At 37.7% G+C, this 19,828-nt stretch overlaps 2 protein-coding genes across 2 annotated transcripts in view; one reads left to right on the top strand and one right to left on the bottom strand.

Annotated features, from left to right (window-relative positions):
* Window positions 1-19,828, bottom strand: part of LOC128741810 (deoxynucleotidyltransferase terminal-interacting protein 2) — a 483,164-nt gene that overhangs the window by 222,630 nt on the left and 240,706 nt on the right. The gene's annotated exons all lie outside the window — the stretch shown is intronic.
* The window catches only part of LOC128741808 (uncharacterized), a 205,161-nt gene that overhangs the window by 77,673 nt on the left and 107,660 nt on the right, over window positions 1-19,828 (top strand). Inside the window, exon 2 of the mRNA XM_053837867.1 lies at window positions 13,386-13,423. The gene's annotated coding sequence lies outside the window, so the exon portion shown is untranslated. The remainder of the gene's footprint in view (window positions 1-13,385; window positions 13,424-19,828) is intronic.

Genomic DNA, 19,828 nt, shown 5'->3' with positions numbered 1-19,828 from the left:
AAGACTGACTGCTCTGCCAATATTCAGGAGACACTGATGGTAGCTCGCTCTGCCGGCCAAGGTGGTCCCTGAATGCTGTGAGTGACCACTAATTTTCATACCGCGATGAAAACATGGTCGAACAAACACCAATAGAGAACTTTGGAAAGCTTTACTAAAACTACTTCAAAATTTACCACCCTCGCTAAAAGAAGCGCCACTGAAGGTGACGCATGACGGTTATATGAAAAATATCAGAGATTTCAGTCCTGTTAATAATGGGGGTTTCGCCTTTACGTTAACTTTTGATAAAACTTCCTTTCTTCGAGTGTGATTTCAATGTATGACTTTCATACATCAACAGTTTCATTACCATATTACATTGTAAAGCTGAATGTAAAAGAATGTAAGTTAATATCATGTTAAAGTAGGGTGCGGGGTTACTACAGAATCTCGGCTGGGAGAGGCTGTTAAAATTAATAGGATCGTAGCACTAGCCCCGCAAATGTCCTGTACTCTAACGAAGTCTGTCGTGTCTGTCGCGATGACTGCGAAGTCTGTCGTATATCAAACAGAAGATCAAGTTTCGATAACGGATTGTAGCGCCATGGTTTTGGTTTGGTTTTTTTGCGCTGACGAATAAGGAAGCAGACAAGAGAGCACATATTTGGATGGCACAGATCAGAATTAAATGGCATGTGAACGACTCTTTCGCTTTTGGATAATATTCTCCGCACTGAATACGTAACGTACAAACGTACACTTAACGTAGAGTTATTTGATTTTTAGCAAAGCCATACCACTAAATGGCTCTCAATATTGCTAATAATATATTATTTTGTAGACTTGTATTTTGTAGACATGCATTTTCATCCTAGAGTTCGTTAACTAACTAAAAGCGAGATTTTACTTTTTCATTGCCCTACGGAGTCTCACACAGTTAATATGCCACGATTCACATTTATTGACTGCTTAAGCTAATATTCAAAGTAAAGCTTATTAAGATAATCCAGAACTATAATAATAGTGCTGGTCAAGTAGCCCACCAATATGGTGGCTCTAAAGCTTAGAAATAACATAAACTATTCAATCCAGATAGAACAGGCAAAACAAGCATAAACAAAATCGTGCTCGATACGACATGCAAACATGATACTACTGAACATTGCATAAAGAGAGAAGGTCTTGCTCGGCCCGCGCAGTGGGGCAAAACCAAATTTCCGAAAATTTCCACTCCATGTTTTGTTGATTTGTATTGCCGGACAAAATAAATAAAAAATAAAAGCTACCAAAGATTAGGAAACAACTATTTTTAAGATATGTTAATATATGATTTTTTTCAATTGTTTCATAAACTTTTCTTTTGCTATTTTTACTATGTATCTATATTTTTGGAATTCACTAAACTTTCAAGGATTTTGTCCTTGGTTTTGCTCTTGCACGAAACTTTCCTACTGTGCACCGGAAGACTTTCCGTCGGTTTACTGTCGCATTGTTCATGTCTCTGGAGCAATCACTGCATGCAGTGCAGCTTCAGGAAATTATTCTACCATCAGCATCAATATTGCAACCTGGAAATACTGGGAACTCATTTAGCGTTTATTTCAGCGTTTGCAAAGCATTAGGAGGGATATAACATATTAGAGGGAGACCGTAGATAGTCAAACTAACGTCAGAGCCTTACAGGTACTGCAATGTGATGCTAGGCTATGAATATGGTGTTATGAGCCAGTCTTGTACGAAGTTTTGTCAGCACAGAAGGAAGGAACGAGGTAAACTTGCGCCAAATGTTTGATTAAATATGACCTGGCGTGAGCCTAAGGGGATTTGTATTAAATCAGATAGTTAACATTTTATGCTGATTCTCTCAGCATATATCAGGGTGATTTATGAATATAGCTAGATTATAATAAATAAAACTAATACTTCAGCGTAACTAATTCGAATGCTTAGCAGTATTTTAGATTAGATTATTTCTCATAATCGATAACGAAAATGCTATCGATCTTCATCGTAGATAGCAGATTCAATTACAAACAGACGAAGCCCGGATAATGTATTCATTACATGTTAACAGGTTTTCAAGCGATCGATTTTCTCAGTGAAACCAGTTCCCTTTCCTCCACCAGCTCCACCGATAGGAAAAATAAAGCGACAAAACCAGAGAGCCAGAGCAGTATAATACTTCATTCACAGTATGGACCACGACAGAGCCTGAATTAATTATTCATTCAAGAATATTAATTTGACCATGGTCCTCGGTACGGTACGGATTCTACCGATTAGGGATATACGAAATCCAACAACAGGAAATACCACAAACCGAAGCAAAGGAGCCGAAGCGTCTAAAAAACATTCCCATAGTGCCCGGCTCTTATTCCATCGTTACCGTACACATTTAATGTTTTTGTTTTGCCCATCTTCGATGTGTTGTGCTATCGCCTCATGTAACACTCAAGACAGGAGAAATAGTTCCCATGATCTAGGCAGCGAAGGGCGGTTAGTTCAGAAGCATTCCTTGCCAATTAGCTATCGGTAGGTAGTAGTTTAAGGAAGGGTTACTCGGAATAGAAACTCTGACCGAGGGCAATTAATTAGCATTCCGAATTTCGAGAGCAGAATAATTGTTTTCTTGTTTCAGCTCCATTGAACTCATTAGTTAGGTAAAATAGTTTTATTTTATTTCGAACATTTACAGGCTGTAGCATTCTGAGGGATTGCTGTTCGACGAACAGCTGAAATAACAGTAAATTCTACATCTATTTTAATTTTGAAATTTTTCCAAACCGTTTCACAACGTTCGTGAAATTTAATTTTATGTTGTTTTTATTGAGTTGAATTTTTGCTCAAAACTTTCAACATTTAGGAAATTAATCATTTTTAACGAAAACTTTTCAGCTAAACGCTGAACTCAGATCTTCCTTGTTTTATAAATCTCATAATGAAATTTCTTTCTCGGTTGACCTTCCCACCACCGCCGACCGGGAGCCGCGGTGTGCCGGTGGCAACAATTTGTTTTGTTGAAAGCATTTCCTCTACTTTAATTGGGCATACTCATTCACGAGCTCACGGCACGGCACGGCGACGGCACGGAAGCACCAGGTTCAAGTTCATGGCACTCGAGCCAACGACGAAGAGAGCTCGGAAAGAAGGGATCTGCGCTTGCTGGATTATATTTTTTTTTCGCGCGCGCTTTCACTCCTGCTGCTTTCCCTCGTCGCTCATCCGCCGAGCGATGATTTATTTATGCTGTCCCGTGCGCCGTGCGCCTTCTGGTTTGATCTGGAAAGAACCAGGAAGGACTCGGGAAGAAGTCAATTAAAATTCATTTACAGTTTTCACTTACTAAGCAATCAATTTTCATTTGCAATGCAACACCGTCGTTCATTATTGTTATACTGAGAAAAATGTCAGCGGTTAGGTGAAGATTTCTGGATTATGCTGAGTGTTTGGATAAAATGTTGTGGACCACAAGGTTCTTCAAAACGGAATAGTTGAAAAGATTAAAATTTATTTACAAATTCGATTTTGAATCTCTACAGTTTTATTTGCAAATGTTATTTTAGAATTGTAGATTGGATGCGAATCGGCATATTCAACTACTTCTACTAGTACGGTATAGTTTGACAGAAGGAGAGGAGCCATAGCTTCACAACTTACAGTTGTAAGAAATGTGTTGAAACAATGCAGCTCTCAATTTGGATTTGAATTTAATTCACTTGTTCAATATAAAATGATATTTGGGTCAATACACAAATATATCGTGCTATTTTTCCTTATTATTTTTAATGCGTTTTTTATCTTCGATATATGGTGTCTTTATATTGATTTTTTTGTATATTTTTTCCAATTTTGTTTCCTGTACCGTCCAGTCACAATCTTTTTATGTATATTACACTTTTATATAAGGTACACCGGGGCAAGTGGGACCTAAAAATGCATAGTTTGGGTTTATTCCACTGTGTTTTCTATACCTATGATTATTTCAAAATTCTTTAAGCACAGAAACTCTTCAGTGGTATCACTTCGAAAGATTAATTACGAAAAAGGTCTATCAATTTACATGAAATGAATCTGGAGGAGAATTTTCAAAATTATGGCGATAGGTCCCACTTGCCCCATTTACCGGGGCAAGTGGGACCTATATTCAAATTTGATTAAAAAGCATAAAATAATAGTAAATTGTGTAAGTTAATATACAGGAATGTTAAAGCATTGCAAGAAGCAATCAAAAACAATATTTGTGCGAAGGGTTCATTCACAAATAGCGTAACAAAATCAGATCACAGCGGGCGACTTTATAATTTATATAAAACACAGATCGTGAGCAATTACGTTGTAAAACATTATTGTTATGAAATGTAGTTGAATATGTCGTTGTATCCAATTCTTGCGAGACGTAATTTAAGGTTAATCTTGTTTAATAGCTCAAAAATACGATTATGATCTGTTTGTTCTACTATGCCCAATTCGGTAGAGCTACTCATAAGAGATAGTTACGCTATAATAACCACAACACTTTATTGTTTCAATTCCAGTTGCAGATTTGCTTAATTATATCAAATTTACTTTTCCAAATTCAATTAACATCGTTTAGGTGTTACCAAAATGTGACCAAACTGTTAGTTCCCTCATGAGCTGTGCATGTGAGCTTCGTTTTTGGGGCCACTTGGTTTAATCCTTTTCGGTTTTATTTTAAAGCTTTACTGATATAAATATTATGTAATTGAACTGAAAATGTTCGGTAGTTCATCTAAAAAATGTATTAAGACAGGAACTTTTGTGCTGAAACACTTTATTTTTAATAGGTCCCACTTGCCCCGGGTGCTTCGAAGTGCCGACCTTATTTCGACCCATTTTTTTTAATGCCATTTGTCAAATTAAACAACTAGTTTTCGGGTGTAATTTGTTAATACACTCGTTATGTTTACCTACTGCCAGAAAAACATGTACTTTTACGTAAAGCTTGTGGCCAAAATATCATTTCTAGAAAGGTGCGTCAAACTTACAACACAAATTGAAAATCACGCTCAAATTTAAAGTCCAATTTTGATGTTTGGAATGCCTGCTATAAATAATTTATAATTTTAATACATGTGTTTGAGTTGTATCTTTCATTTCCAGAAAGGTTTGTTTGGAGAAAATGAGGTTGAAGAGAGTTATGAGCTCCGTTCCCACTTACCCCGTATTCCCACTTGCCCCGGGGTACCTTATAAATATTTTATTTTATTTACTAGTTGAACCCGAATCTTACGATCCAGAAAATATAAATGTCTGTTTAGAATTCAGAAAACTGTGGATACATTCCATTGGCCAATGTTTGCGAAGATGTTTAATCTTTGTATTAGTTCTTTGAGTTCTTTTATTGCATAATATAGCTCTACGATGTTGTACATAAAAGAGTCATAGCCGGAAACTGAAACAAATAGTTTTATGGTCGTATTGGATTTTATTTAACCGAATAAAAACTTCTGGCTGTTTGCAACATTTATGCAGTCTGATTAGAGTAAAATGTTGCTTAGAAAATTCTTGATCGTTTGCTATCAATAACTCATTTTTTTAAATTCTGCGACTTGGTCCGGTCTGATTTAACACCGACTATATGATATTGCGACAAGCAATCGAGTTGAGCAGGCGAGTCGAGCAGTCGAATCAAGCAATGGAGTCAAACAGTTGGGTCGAGCAGTCGAGTCGAAGAGGCAAGTCGACCAGTCAAATCGAGCAGTCTTGTCGAGCAGTTAAATCAAGCAGTTCAGTCAAGCAGTTTGGTCGAGCAGTTGAGTCGAGAAATCGAGTCGAGCAGTTTAATCGAGTAGTCTAGTCGAGCACTTGAGTCGAGCAGTCGAAACAAATGATTTAGTCAAGCAGTCGGGTCAAGCGGTTAAGTCGAACAGTTTATTCGAGCAGTTGAGTCGAGTAGTCAAGTAGAGTACTCCAGTCGAGCAGTTGAATCGAGCAGTTAAGTTGAGCTGTCGAGTCAAAAAGTTAAGTTGAGCAGTCGGGTCAAGCGGTTCAGTCGAGCAAGCTGTCAGTCGAGCCGAGCAATCAAATCGAGTAGTCTAGTCAAGCAGTTGAATGGAGTAGTCCAGTCGAGCAGTGGAATCAAGCAGTTGAATCGAGCAGTTGAGTCGAGCGTCGAATCGAACAGTTCAGTCCAGCAGTTCAATCGTGCAGTTAAGTCGAGTCTAGTAGTAAGTCAAGCAAATGTGTCAAGTCAAGCAGTCGAATCGAGTAGTTAAGTCGAGTAGTCCACTCGAGCAGTTAAATCGAGCTGTTCAATCAAGCAGTCAAGTCGATCTGTCCAATCAAGCAGTTGAGTCGAGTAGTCAAATAGAACAGCTCGATCGAGCAGTTCAGTTAAGCAGTCCAGTCGAGCAATTAAATTGAGCAATTTAATCGATCAGTCCAGTCGAGCAGTTTAGTCAACCAGTTGAGCAATCGAGCAGTCCAGCAGTCGACCAGTGAGGTGACTGAGGGTAGAACCTATTGCTACGAAAACATGATGTCCTGACATTGGCCTGTTTTTAATTACCGATAAGCCTTTTATGATGTCCTGTCAGAGACCTGGTTTTCGGTACAGACATAAGCCTATTATATAAATAGATTTAACTTGAACGGGTAGAGTCTTCTTGAAGTGTATGGGAAAAGCCGATGAGTTGACAACTTTGGCATCACTCTCAAATCGGCATAAAAACCCTTTATTTATAGTCTCTTATGATTTTGTCCCGAGTTTGTTCGAGTTGCTTAAAATAAATCTATTGATTAATTGTTATTTCTTTTGTTTCAATTGATTACTCAGGTAACCACCAAGCACTAAGATTCTTGGTGACGGGGCAAATGAAGTGGTGGAAAGGTGAAATATTTTGTTGTTTTGAATGAGGAGTGATTTGGATGAATGGATGAGTTTAAAGCGCGTACGAGAAGAACGAGAGAGTGTGTGTGTGTGATAGTAAAAGAGAGAGAGAGAGCGAGAGAGAGAGACTTACAAATGGAAAGAGAAATGCATGAATGGGAGAGAGACTTGTGAATAGAGAAATTACAAACAATATGAAGAGAGAATTACGAATGGTAAAGAGGAGACAATTGCGAATGAGAGAGGTAAGGGAATTACGAATTAGATACGTAGATATAATTACTAATGAAAAATGGAAACAAACTAATGAGTGACATTTGCAAATGAGAGAATTGCTTGAGAAGTGCGAATGAGCGGCAGTGAGTAAAGACAGCATTCACTTCAACGATTAACTCGTGTATTGTATCGTGTATTAATACCGTTAATTATACTTTTTTTGAGCAAGTTGGAAAAACTTGGGTGTACCACAATGCAGCTGGTTGGAAACATACACTCAAAAAAATCAGCACGTCAAGTTTACGTGAAAACATAGGTAATTCTCATCCATCACACTTTTCATGTAACATTCACGTGAATTGTTGGTAACTCGCACTCATACTAACCAGTTTACGTGCAATCCCGGTAAATTTTATCAATTTTCCCATTAACTAGTACATGAAGTTCACGTAAGTTGCTGTACAGAATTTTACATGATTTTTCACGTGGATGCGACGTGTCGATTTTTTTGAGTGTACCCTAGGGGTAGGCAACTTGTCGTACAACTTGATAACTACCGGTCTGCCACGTTTATAAATAATGCTCGTGTACCACAGGGTAGAAATTTGGGACCACTGCTATTCTGTATTCACCTAAACGTTGCAGCGTTATTATTCCATGAAGATGTTCTACGCTGATGATTTGAAAATCTACTATATCTAGTAGTCAGACGAATCGAGGACTGCAGAATGTTACAGAAGTTTATGGACTTATTTAGTATGTGAGGAATCAATTATTATTGAGTGTGGAGAAATGTAGCGTCATCAAATTTCACTGCACTAGAAGCGTGATAGAGTTTGATAACGAGATTTCCGGAGCCAAACTGAACAGAGTGGAACAAGTGAAGTGCTTGACACATTTCTATCATCATTGGCGAGTCCAATCAAAGTCTTGGGTTCTTATTTAAGAAGCTCTTCATTGTTCTATTGTATGGTCAACGCTAGAGTTTATGAACATCGTTTGGAACCCGTACGAGCCTGTCTGGTCCGCTAGACTAAAAAATGTACAGAAAAAATTCGGTTTATAATCTTCCCTGGAGGGGCCAGTAATATTTAACGCCTTACGAAGACCGCTGTTGTCTGTTGAGTTTAAAGATGCAAAGTCGACGTAGACAGGTCTCGCAATCTTTATTTGTCTGCAAGCTATTAACTAGCAAATATGATGCACCGGACATCCTGTCACAAATCGGATGCTACGCATCGAGAATTTTACGACCGAGAATGATGCCCCAGAAAGACTACTATTCAACGCAATATGCTGCCAACTCTCCTTATTTTATTACTTTCTTTTATCGTTCCCTTCACCGATTGTAAACATATAGGTCAAGACAAAACCATGACGTTAGTTTATTGAAGAAATTTCTTAAGGAAACGTTACCAGCCCTAATCATGTAAAGTCGGAGAGGATTTAGACACTCAAACCGTCACGCAAATTAAGTTTCAATGGCGAAGTTACTTATCGAGTAGCCGGATGTCTATGCTGAAAGCAGTGTCTTATATTCTCGTGAAATCACATAAGTGACTTTGTTTAAAGGTCCATTCAACCTCCTTTGAGTCCTTGATTAACAGCATTGGCGTGAAAGTTGCTAGGTAGTTTACCCGTCTAAGATCTACCGCAGTTTTAGTACCAAAAAATTCGCTAAAATGTTCGTAACCTTTCAATATTTTTCCACCAAATTAAGGAATTTTCTCGAAAATCTTTTCTATTTTTATAATTTCAGCAGATCGTGGCCATATGTCACACGATCCCCGAATTATTCCGGTATTTCTTGGGATTGGGGGATCACAACATGGCTTTTTCTAAATAATTTTAATCAATTTTTGAAATCTGATCGATTAGAAAGCTTATCGTCCGTTAACTCAATAGCGAAGATAACAAAAAGAAATGCAGTGCAGGTTACAGTAAACAGCCGAGCGACATCACAATAGTTCAACACTAGAGCAAGGAGGGGCAAAAGTGCGATGGGGGTAAAAGTGCGATTCAATGATTTATCTGTGAAGATTTCGAGTAAATTGACTGCATTGGCATGGATGGGTGACTACTTTGACAGCTTGAATCTAACGTAAACTTTGGTTTTTTACGAAGCATACTTGCTGAGTTCTGTGCAAATGTGCTAATTTTAGGGAGATTTGGATGTAATTTTTCGTTATACGGCAAATACGGTATCAACAGGAGGATATTACTTGTTGAAAAGTTGTAGCAGCGTAAAAACGGTAAAAAAAATTTACAAAATATATTTCGCTGTTCCATAATTTATTCAAACATCGTGAAACCCCGCGCCTAGCGGGGTAAAAGTGTGGTTAACGAACGGGGCAAAAGTACGATTCATGGACGGGACAAAATTGTATAGCTAATTATTTACAGTTTTGGGCACTATATTACAGATACTAGAAATGGAAGATCTGCAGAAAACTGTGTGCTCTACAGATGTCGGTCGAAGGAAAATAATGTCTTTCCGCTAATGAAACAAAAAACAAACGTTTGGTAAAGTTTCGATCTGACGGAGGCTGCAAAACACCAGCGCAAAATAAGAAATGTGCAAATTGAGAATATTCCTTACCGAAACATATCGCAGATTGATGATAATATGGTTTTGTTAGCTACTGTTGTGCTAATTTCATAGATTCGAGCTTCCCACTTTTGCCCCGCTTGTGGGGTAAAAGTGCGAATCAGAATTTTATCAAAAAAATGAAGAATTTATTTTGCATAACACTGCACTATTATTCCAGATGGTTTATAATTGAATGTGAAGACATTGAGCTACTGCATCAATATAAAGTATATTTTGTTGTTGTGCTTCTTTATATCTCACGAACATTTTTACTTCAAACGTCGCACTTATGCCCCGTCCTACTCTACTGGTCGTAATGATAAATCCACGCAGGAAGAAAGAAACTATATTTCTGAAAGTGAAATTTTCTGTGTTGCCAAAATCGAAATACTAGTCAATTACAAAAGTAAAGGCTAGGTGTTACATTCCCTTTTCCAAACTTCACCATCTGTTGTTATTGAACAAACTTCATAACCAACTGTTAGAACATAGGTTTTTTTTAAATTTTCTTATTATTTTTTCAAAATTAAACCTATTTGAGGTATTTTTCTATTTTTTCTATTTACTGCCTAACTTTTTGCCTATTTTCAACAAACGTCAATTATACAAAGCAACAAATCAGTCAACAGTTAATCAATTTAGCAATGTTTTCAGTAAGCATCACAGTAAGTTTGTAGATATTTAAAAAACTATGTCTTCAGACAAACATATTATCCTCTAATAAAGAATAATAATTGAACGAATCAAAAACTACCATTTTGTCTGTGGAAATTTAGGTTCTAGGATCCAATGCCTTCGAAATGTATAACAAATACTTACCCCTCAAAGTTATATATCTCATTCAATAACCGAAACCCGACTGCAGACGTAAATATGTATGACTGTCAGGAAAGCCATATCCAGCATCCTCGAATGCTTTTTTCGTGAGCCATTAATTCGGTAAATTTTTGGAAACATTATTTTTATCGAATAACTTATAGTGGCGTAAAAAAATTAACTACCTTAATGCCGCCTGTTGGCCTGCAGCACTTGGTACCTGAAGAGGCTGGCAGCTTTATTTATGCTTCCATTAAACCGAACGAATGGCATCATTGATATCTCTTATCCTTGCCTTGTACCGGTCATTTACCAATGGCGCCACTTAATTTCACACTTGTTTCGTATTACCGTGTGATACGGGCCCCACATGCTGTTACGGACGATAAAGTCGTTCTCGAAGCACAAAAAACGAAGATTGCTAAATGCCTCTAGTTTTCGTTATCCCAACGGCAATAAATTTTCCTATTCGAATTCACTGCTCTTCGAGTGTAAGGATCACCACAGCACAGCACGGTAGAAAAAAAAATTTCGTCTCACCTTGCATGGCACGAAAACAGCGGGATAAAACACTGTCACCTTTTATTTCCATTATTTTTCTGGATGGGGATTTTACGCCAGCGTTGTCGTAACAAGCGATTTGTCTTGTACGTTCGTTGCATGTTTTATTGTTTCTCAGTTCTACCGACCGGATATTGGTCTGACCGAATTCCATGTCGGCCAAACGACAGCATACAAGGAGACTGTGTTCGTTGCCGGACACCCTAGTCTGGAAATTGACATAGATTTGATTACTGCTCGCCATCGGGGGAGATTCACACACAGCATGAAGTCTATATTAACGGATGGGAGTTACGCAGCATGAAGAAATTGCCTCAATACCATAATAGCCTTCGGAAACAGACGTGTATATAGCACAAAACATAAGAACAGCATCATCCACTTTGGTGCTCTGAAAAAGGAACTGTGGTTTGTTCAAGTTTACTAATTTGTTTGCATCTTCTTAAATTGAAAGAGCCAACATCAGTTAGCACAGTTACTGTTTTTTTTCTCATCTGCCTTTGACACCGCGCTTTTTTAAAAGCCGAAAGCAAAATGCACTTCAAGACGACGAACGTCTCTGGCTGGCTGGCTGGCTGGCTGGCTGACTGTCGGCACAACAAACGAAGATCTGCATCATATTGCATCGCTGCTGAACTGCTCCGATTAGCCTCCGTCAGCTGGCAGCCTGTCAGTTGAAGGTGAAGAGGTTGGCGCTAGCTGGCATGGAATTGCAGCAGCAGCAGCAGCTTTTTGCTTCCATAATCTGTACCATTTCTCACTCACTGCAGATAATCACACCTTGCAAGTTGAACCAACCCTATAGCTTATAACCTAGGGTAGCCTGAAGCAAGCGAAATGTTTTTCCCATCATCCCATGTCTGATGGCTGAAAAGAGACCCTGGCGACGTCTATTTGGAATCCGTTTATTTGTCTACTGTCTACGGTTACCTTACCTGTGAGAATGGAGACGATGGAGCAACAACGTCCGAAAGGGTCCACTTTATTACGGTGACCGATCGAAAACGTACGATAGGGGGACTCGGTGGAATTGAATAGCTTCGTTAGATTTAGTTTAGTAAATGGTTACTACTAAATAGGTGAGTGGTTTAAAGCCAAGTGATTTGTTTTTTTCAAGTTATGAAATTTGCCCGAGTTCGAAGTTTTGGGCATTTCGGTTCGCACGCTTTGTTGGGCGCATTGAGTTTGAATTGTTGTTTACAACGGTTCCTTTCGACTGAAAAGTACTACCTACAAATTTGTTAAGGAACGTGAATAATATAGGGTATTTGCCATAATAAAAGCTAGGGTTCATACTCTATTTTCTATTCAAAATTTGGTGGCACATAGAATGAGAATCAGGCACAATTGAAGGGACAAAATGGAGTTCAAATAAACAATATTTCAGCGCCCAGCTTTGGATATAGCTGAAACCAAATTTAATTAAAGTAAAATTGATAAACAATAGATTTAAGCTGAAAATATAATTGAAACACACATAACGAGAATAAATTAAAATAAAACTTATCAAAATAAAGCACACTACAGAATTAAATATACATAGATGCAATTAGGTTAATTTTAAATTGTAATTTGGAATATAATTTAGACAAAATTTATTTTCGAAAGATTGGAAGAATCTACCATATATAAGAGCAAAGAGCAATAACAACAAATTATTTTTAAGCAATCCGAGATTCCTTTTCAAGCTTTTAGCTTTATCCTGGCGCGCTTTCAGGAAAAGTCGTTTGATTTTTTTCAATGGGGCGCAATTGAAAAGAGCAAATTGCGGAGCAAAGTTCGGCTCAAAAATTTAATGTGTGGTTTTTATATCTGCGGGATTTTCTCTTTTTCGATTCCGAAACCAACGATCACTTTCCTGCTGTATTCAGACCACCCAGGTGTTGCGATGCAGCCATTTACTATATATTTAATGCATCGGAATCGTTGAACATTTAAAATATAATACTGCCGCTGGAATCACTGCTTGATAACCTAGCCTAGGCATACGGGAAATCGATCCACTTCCTTGATGCACATTTCCATGGCAAAAGGAAATATATTGCGCTAATTTATGTGGTGAGAAAACGTCGGCACAGAAGTTCGTTCGTTGCTGTTCGTTGAATTGTTTGTTTTACAGATGAAATTTTATGCCAGATAAGTTAAGTAAGTTGGGAACAATTAATCTTCACCCGTTGTTTACAAATCGTGGCTGCCAAACCAAAGCGATAAGTTTATCTTCCATCTCCTTAGGCTTAGCGCTGTGGCATGGCATTGAATTCGTTTTTATTATTATTTCAGCAGCATGCAACCTATTTACATTGAATGGGTAGTTCTGAAGAGTCGCTTCAACTGATGGTATAACCTCTTTCATTTTTTTTTCATTTTCAGATGTTCATGTTACCGCGAAAGAAGCTGCAGTCAGTATTGTGAGTATAGAAAGTCATCATTTACTTCTGTGTATTTCTGTTGAATACCTTTAAGATCTATAAAACTCGCTAGCGAAACAACACACATATCGCCATCAACTTTTCCAAAGGGCCAATCTGCCAAAATGTAAACAAACCGAATGAGGTTCCCTATGCTAGTCCAGAAGAAAATAACCCTCACTCGGTTTGTTTACATTTTGCAGATTAGCCCTTTTGAATAGTTGTCGCCGATATGCTCGTTGAGTCCTAATAATTGCATTCAATAATAAAGCAGTAGAGTCGCAAATGGGTGCTCTACGCAGTTTGATACCCATTATGATTTATTGTGGTTTTTAAGCCGGTAGCGCCGTTTAACTTATCCTGTCAAGTGCATCCGGCAAAAAAAAAGAATTCACTCTATTTGAGAAACGATAACTGCACACAACTCAATTTTTACTTGGCTCTGCAAATGCAAAACAACACTTTTATTGGTACCATCATCATTAAGCATTACCGTTGGGCCAATGAGGAAAGTTTTCATTACTGTAGCTTTTACAAAAGTTTTATTCTGCATAGTTTTGAGAAAGCGAATTTTAATCGTTTTCTATTTGCACCGTTTCTGAAGCTGGAGGTAATGAAGCAAATCAGTGCCTTCCAGCTTCCAGTAAACATGGGCCGCGTTGCTGGGCGAGGACCTGAATCGCGGCTGTGGGAAACTATTTTTTCTTTACCTCAGCATAACTTTTACGAAAAACTGATGCCTTATAAAGTTATAAAAAGTTATTGTTATGCTGTTTCTTAGAAAGCATTACAACTGGTCGAGGAATCCCAGCCAGTATTGTCCGTCCGACTTCGGGGCAGCGTAAACAAACAAGATTTCTGATGATGGCTGCATAGATAGTAAAAGGAAAACAAAAGATTGTTTCATTTTCACCGAAAAATATAAATTTCAAATTGCAATCATAATTTACCGGTGGCTGAATATCAAATTATACAAGTGATACGTTTGCGCTGGTCGCTTGACATCTGACACAAAATTCTTACTAGAAAGCACTTACTTAAGGGGGGACCCTACTCTGGAAAGTCGGAAATTTCGAATTTTATTTTTTTGCATTTTCGAGACGCTTACACCTTCAGAAATGTCATGCCAATAGAATTTTAATATCTGATCTCGTTGAAAACTTACGGCAAATATTGTTGGGTCACCTCAAGCGAAGTCCATTGCTGTACGAAACTTTGGACGCGTTTTCCCCGAAACCATGCTTCTTTAGCTGGCGGTACGTGTATCTCAGATTCTAGAGGACCGATTTGGCTGAAATTTTTTTTCAGCATGTAAAAATGGATTATCTAAATTGTTACCTTGCCGTTTTTTATATATCAATTTTTCAATTTTTTATAAGCTTTTAATTGGCGATTTTTGATGAAAAAACACCTTTCTTTTGGAAAAATTGCCGCCATTTTGGTAATTTTTCGAATTTTCAAAAACCCCTGCGCTTCAAAATCATGCTTGAAATCCGTTCTGTGATACTCCGTTGGTTCCCGGCACGTACCGCCAGCAAGCAACTATTTTCTAGTGGGCATTCACGCGCCCACCTGCCACCAGCATAATAATCACTATTCTGGTATCCAAAAAATACAAAATATATGTTCAAATATACCTTAACCAATAACCAAAATACCCCAACACTTAATTATAATTCTAGCAACTGAAAAATATTTACGAAAATCTATTATTTTTCGGTCTTCCAGAATAGGGTTCCCCCTTAAGAACATATTTATTACGCGCCGTATTCACCAAATTTGAACTTGTGATTTCTCACACAAACGTTCACAAACATCACTGTTGGAATTTTTATAAAAATATCTTCCGAAGAGAAAAAATTGAGTCTAACGGAATTAAAAAAATTAAAACTTCAAACCTCAAATGGTTATTTTTAGACAACTTTAACGTGTAGACAGCAATGGAAGCAAAACATATTAGACATATGCTTTTCTTTTCAAATTTATCTATCACTTTTTAAAAGGTATCCGATGAAATTGCTGCTTGCTGCCGAGCTCCAAAAATACGGCAACTCTGCTTGTACAGTGCAACAACTTTAACATAAACTGAAAAAATGCGTCGATCTGGATTTTCCGTAACCAGAATGCCAACGCGAAAAGCGCATCTCCTCCACGGCTCTAAATTTTGACTCGTTTTATGATGGAAAACAATCGCGATCAGTGCTCTACACAGGTTAATGCTGATAGCGAACATATTAAGTGCATGGAAAGTGAGGAAGTGTCTGGTGCGAAGAATAATAAATTGGGTGAATTGGAAAATTTCTTTACGTAGGACAAAATATATTGGTTCGTTAATGGCAGATGGGGATCGTACCCACGCTCTTTTGGTTGGTACCCGAAAGTTTCACGGACTAAACTATAGCCGCAATTTTATTTAAAAGGGTCTAACACCAAGTTTTAGTTCTCCAAATTCTATCATTCCACACAATCACTCGTGCTCTTGCACTCCACTTTTTCTTTGTTTCTACCTCCTCTACGCAGTCAGTACGATAGAAACAGGCCCAATATATTTTTGGCCTATGTATGTATCATGCATACATGCATATGTATGAGGACTACCACCTGAACAACCGTTCATAGCAGTGGGCCTATCTTGACAAGGGGAATTGTACAAACATAACGATTGGTCACGTTTACCAGCTCCTGCATGAAATGATCCCAATAGGTGGGGAGAAGGGCCCGCTCATTATTCACAATGTGTTGTTAGCCGGGTCAAGGTTAACCTTAGGAAGTTGACCACTTCACTCTCCCTAAGCACATTACTTCAAACAAGTACCCTGATGGAACCTCCCATTCATTGATATTATTGTATTTGTGTTTTTTGAGTTTAAAAGTTTGTTTTTTTAAGTGAGCTTCTTTAATTACTTCTGTCGTTGCACTTATTTATAGTCTTTGGGTTATAGGTCATAGTTGTATTATGCTCTTCTTTATGTTGTTGTTGTGTTATAATTGTTTATTATTGGATCATATTGATGTATTAACTCTAAGATACTTTCTATTTTATTTTATTTTTGTATTTGGAGTGGTTTCATCATGCTTTTCAATTTTAGGAAATCCAAAATATGGATATAAGGAAAAAGTTACCAGAAATCAGTTTACCAACACCGAAAGTTATGTGCTATCAACCTATTTGACCTGGCCGAAATCGCGCGCCAACAGCTATTAGATAACGATAGACATCAAAACATCAAAAACCATAGCTGCGCGAGATACCTTTTGGCATCCTTCGATCATAAAATATACTAAAAACCCTAAACACTTGATCAGGGAGCTGTTCAAAAGTTATCAAGTTTTTGATATTCAATAATCATATAATGGAAATTACGCGCGCGGTGTTCCTAGCTAACACGATTTCAATGCGCGAGATACCTCGTTTATAACGCTTCAATATAATTCACGGTTTATAAACACGTCAATGTTAAGTAAGCCCAAACTAATTCAAAATGACTTTTAGAAACAATCTCTGCCAGAAAAATGCAACGAGCGAGGCACAAAAGCAAACGATGCGAAATTGCTATACGAAACGATACTCAGTATGAAAGCAGCAGTTTTATGAGACTGACCTTGATATACGAGAATTCTCTTGTAAAACCAATAATTACGAAAATAAGATATATAATATATTTTTTTGTAAATTTAATATAATGGTAATGGAACTCATAAGCAGCAGTAATTTGTAAATTTACAGTAAAATACTATGCACATGCGAGATTCATAATGGTTCGAAAACCATGCGATAAATTAATTTTATTCTACCTGAAAATAAAAATCAGAGGGGTTGTGTACAAGACACGACCGCATATATAGGTGACGCAGGACTACGTAAGTCTCTTTGTAGTGATAGTAGCATGTATTCATGCTTGTAATCATTCGATCCTTCATGTATACATGCTATATGCAACATATATACATGCTACATGCATTGTATGTAACATTTATCAAAGTAGTAACATTGCATACGTTCAATTCTCAAAATATTGTGCATTTGAAAACAATTTAACAAAATCAAGAACACAAACTATTACTTTCCTGCTACCTTACTGAAATTAAAGATTGTTTTTATTATCCATGGTTTCCCACGTTGAAGGGATTTTACCAATTCAATCCTATTTTATCAACAGCACATCTTTTCATTACACTTCTAATGAAACGGCAAGCATGCGTATTCATACAGAGTCGTATTATAACCGAACACTACAGCTGTAGCACATTTTTCCAACACAGATATCAAATTCGCCTAGGTTTAATCGTCTCGCAGTACAGAATTTGCGATCTGTTGGGACAACGAACTTGTGTCATTTTTTCTGGCACATTTCCCTAACACAGACATCAAATTAGACTAGGTTTAATCGCGTTCGTAAGAAATCTGTTGGCACGAGGGGGCTTTGTCACTCTCTCTGGCGCACGCTATGTCCGAAGGTACTTATTAGTTAACTCCCATGCACCTGAGATTTTTCTTCACAGGATGTTAATATTAATCAAAACAATTAATTTAGAGAAGGTTTTCAAATATTCTATCTTGGGTTTTTTGAAAAATTCAATTTTCAAGGTTATTTAGGGGTCATCCTCTCTCAAGAGATCATATTCGTTGTAATCGACCACCTCCGATTTCAACCAAATTCGGTATAATTGCCTATTCCGACCCCACATTTAATTTCTCTAGGTTTTGTATGGATTGAACACTCCCCCTTGCAGTGACATGTAGTGAAAAATGAGTATTTTCGAAAATCTGGGAAAAATGGAGAAGCGTCACTGCAAGGGGGATTGATCAACCCGTACAAAACTTTGGGAAAATGGTCAGAATGAGCAATTATACCAAATTTAGTTGAGATCGGATGTGGTCAACTACAACGGATATGATCACTTGAGAGGGAATGACCCCTAAATAACCTTGAAAATTGAATTTTTCAAAAAACCCAAGATAGAATATTTTAAGACCTACTCTAAATTAATTGTTTTGATTAATACTAACATCCTGTGAAGAGAAATCTGAGGTGCATGTAAGTTAAATAATAAGTGCCTTTAGACATAGCGTGTGGCGTACTTCCCAAGCAAGGACATCAAAATGGTCTAGGTTGAACCGCGGTGTGCAGAAATCTTGTTGAAATGAGGAAACTTTGTCACTTGTTTTGGCTTACTTCCCAAGCACAGATATCAAATTGGTATAGGTTTAGATCATCGTAAAGATTCTTTCAACCAATCACGGAACGAGAATTCTGGTAAAACATAGGTTCATTATTTTCAATTTTTCAATAGTTCAGCATCAAGAATCCATACTTTTCTTCATTTGGATCAATTCTTAGAAGATTATCCGATCGATTGGTGTAAGAATATTGAAAATCGTTCGGAAAACCGCTGAGCTAGCAGCGCTCAAAACCTTTCATTTTTCGTGACGCTCGCATTTTTTGATTTTTTGGAATGACAGCCTATCTCAAAACTTGCCGTAAGACGTAGTCCTACGTCAAAATCAGGCATGAAGAAACATTGGCTCGTTTAACTATTAGCTATTCCCTAAGTTGATAAGCATTTCCTCTTACCAACGCTAATATGCAGAGATATAGCGACCTACACGCGTACCCAATATATTTTTGGCCTATATACCGAAATTCATCCAACTTCCTCATATTTCAAAAAATAGTTTACGTGTTCACCGCGTACAGAGTCAGATACAGGTAAAACAGAAAAACACCCGGTGGTGCTAAAGTCATTAAATTTGCCGTAGCGACGTCCGGCAACGGACTACGTGTTTCTATCGCACTGATTGAGTAGATAACAGTCTATCTTCTCTGCGGCAGAAACAAAGAGCAATCATACAAAAATAATTATCGTCATCGAGGTGAGTGTGTAGAATTATTAATTGAGAGAAACGAAACTAGGTATAAGACCACCTAATATAAGGATATAGAAGTAGTTTAGTCAGTAAAATATTTGGGTTCCAAACGAAAAAGCGTCGGTGCGATCCTCTTCACACCTGACATTTCCTCTCTATCCAAAAGAGAGTTTACGTCGTGACCGCGTACAGAGTCAGATTTAGGTAAAAAAATAAAGTGCATGGTTTAAAAACTAAACACGGCTTTCATGAAAGTTCTACGCGAGAGGAAAAATTCTCTTCGGACGTGTGATGTGTGCGTCAATCTAACGGAAATGGTTCCCTTCAAGGGGATCCTGTCATCGATGAACTCGTTGGTAGCCATTTCAAACAAGCCATTCTAGTTAATGGCCAGCGAATGGAGCAACTCTCCAAGAATCCGCGACTACGCCGCTATCGTCTAGAAACGCGATTGAAGCACAGCCTAAGGAACGTCACCGGGAAGAGCGTTCAAATGTCAATAAGTGGCTTCTTATTGGTACAAAACCAACCGCCTC

This window comes from Sabethes cyaneus, chromosome 3 (genome assembly GCF_943734655.1).
Source record: "Sabethes cyaneus chromosome 3, idSabCyanKW18_F2, whole genome shotgun sequence".
NCBI lineage: Eukaryota > Metazoa > Arthropoda > Insecta > Diptera > Culicidae > Sabethes > Sabethes cyaneus.
The sequence above is the reverse complement of the archived record's forward strand: the minus strand, read 5'-3'. Positions and strand labels throughout refer to the sequence as shown.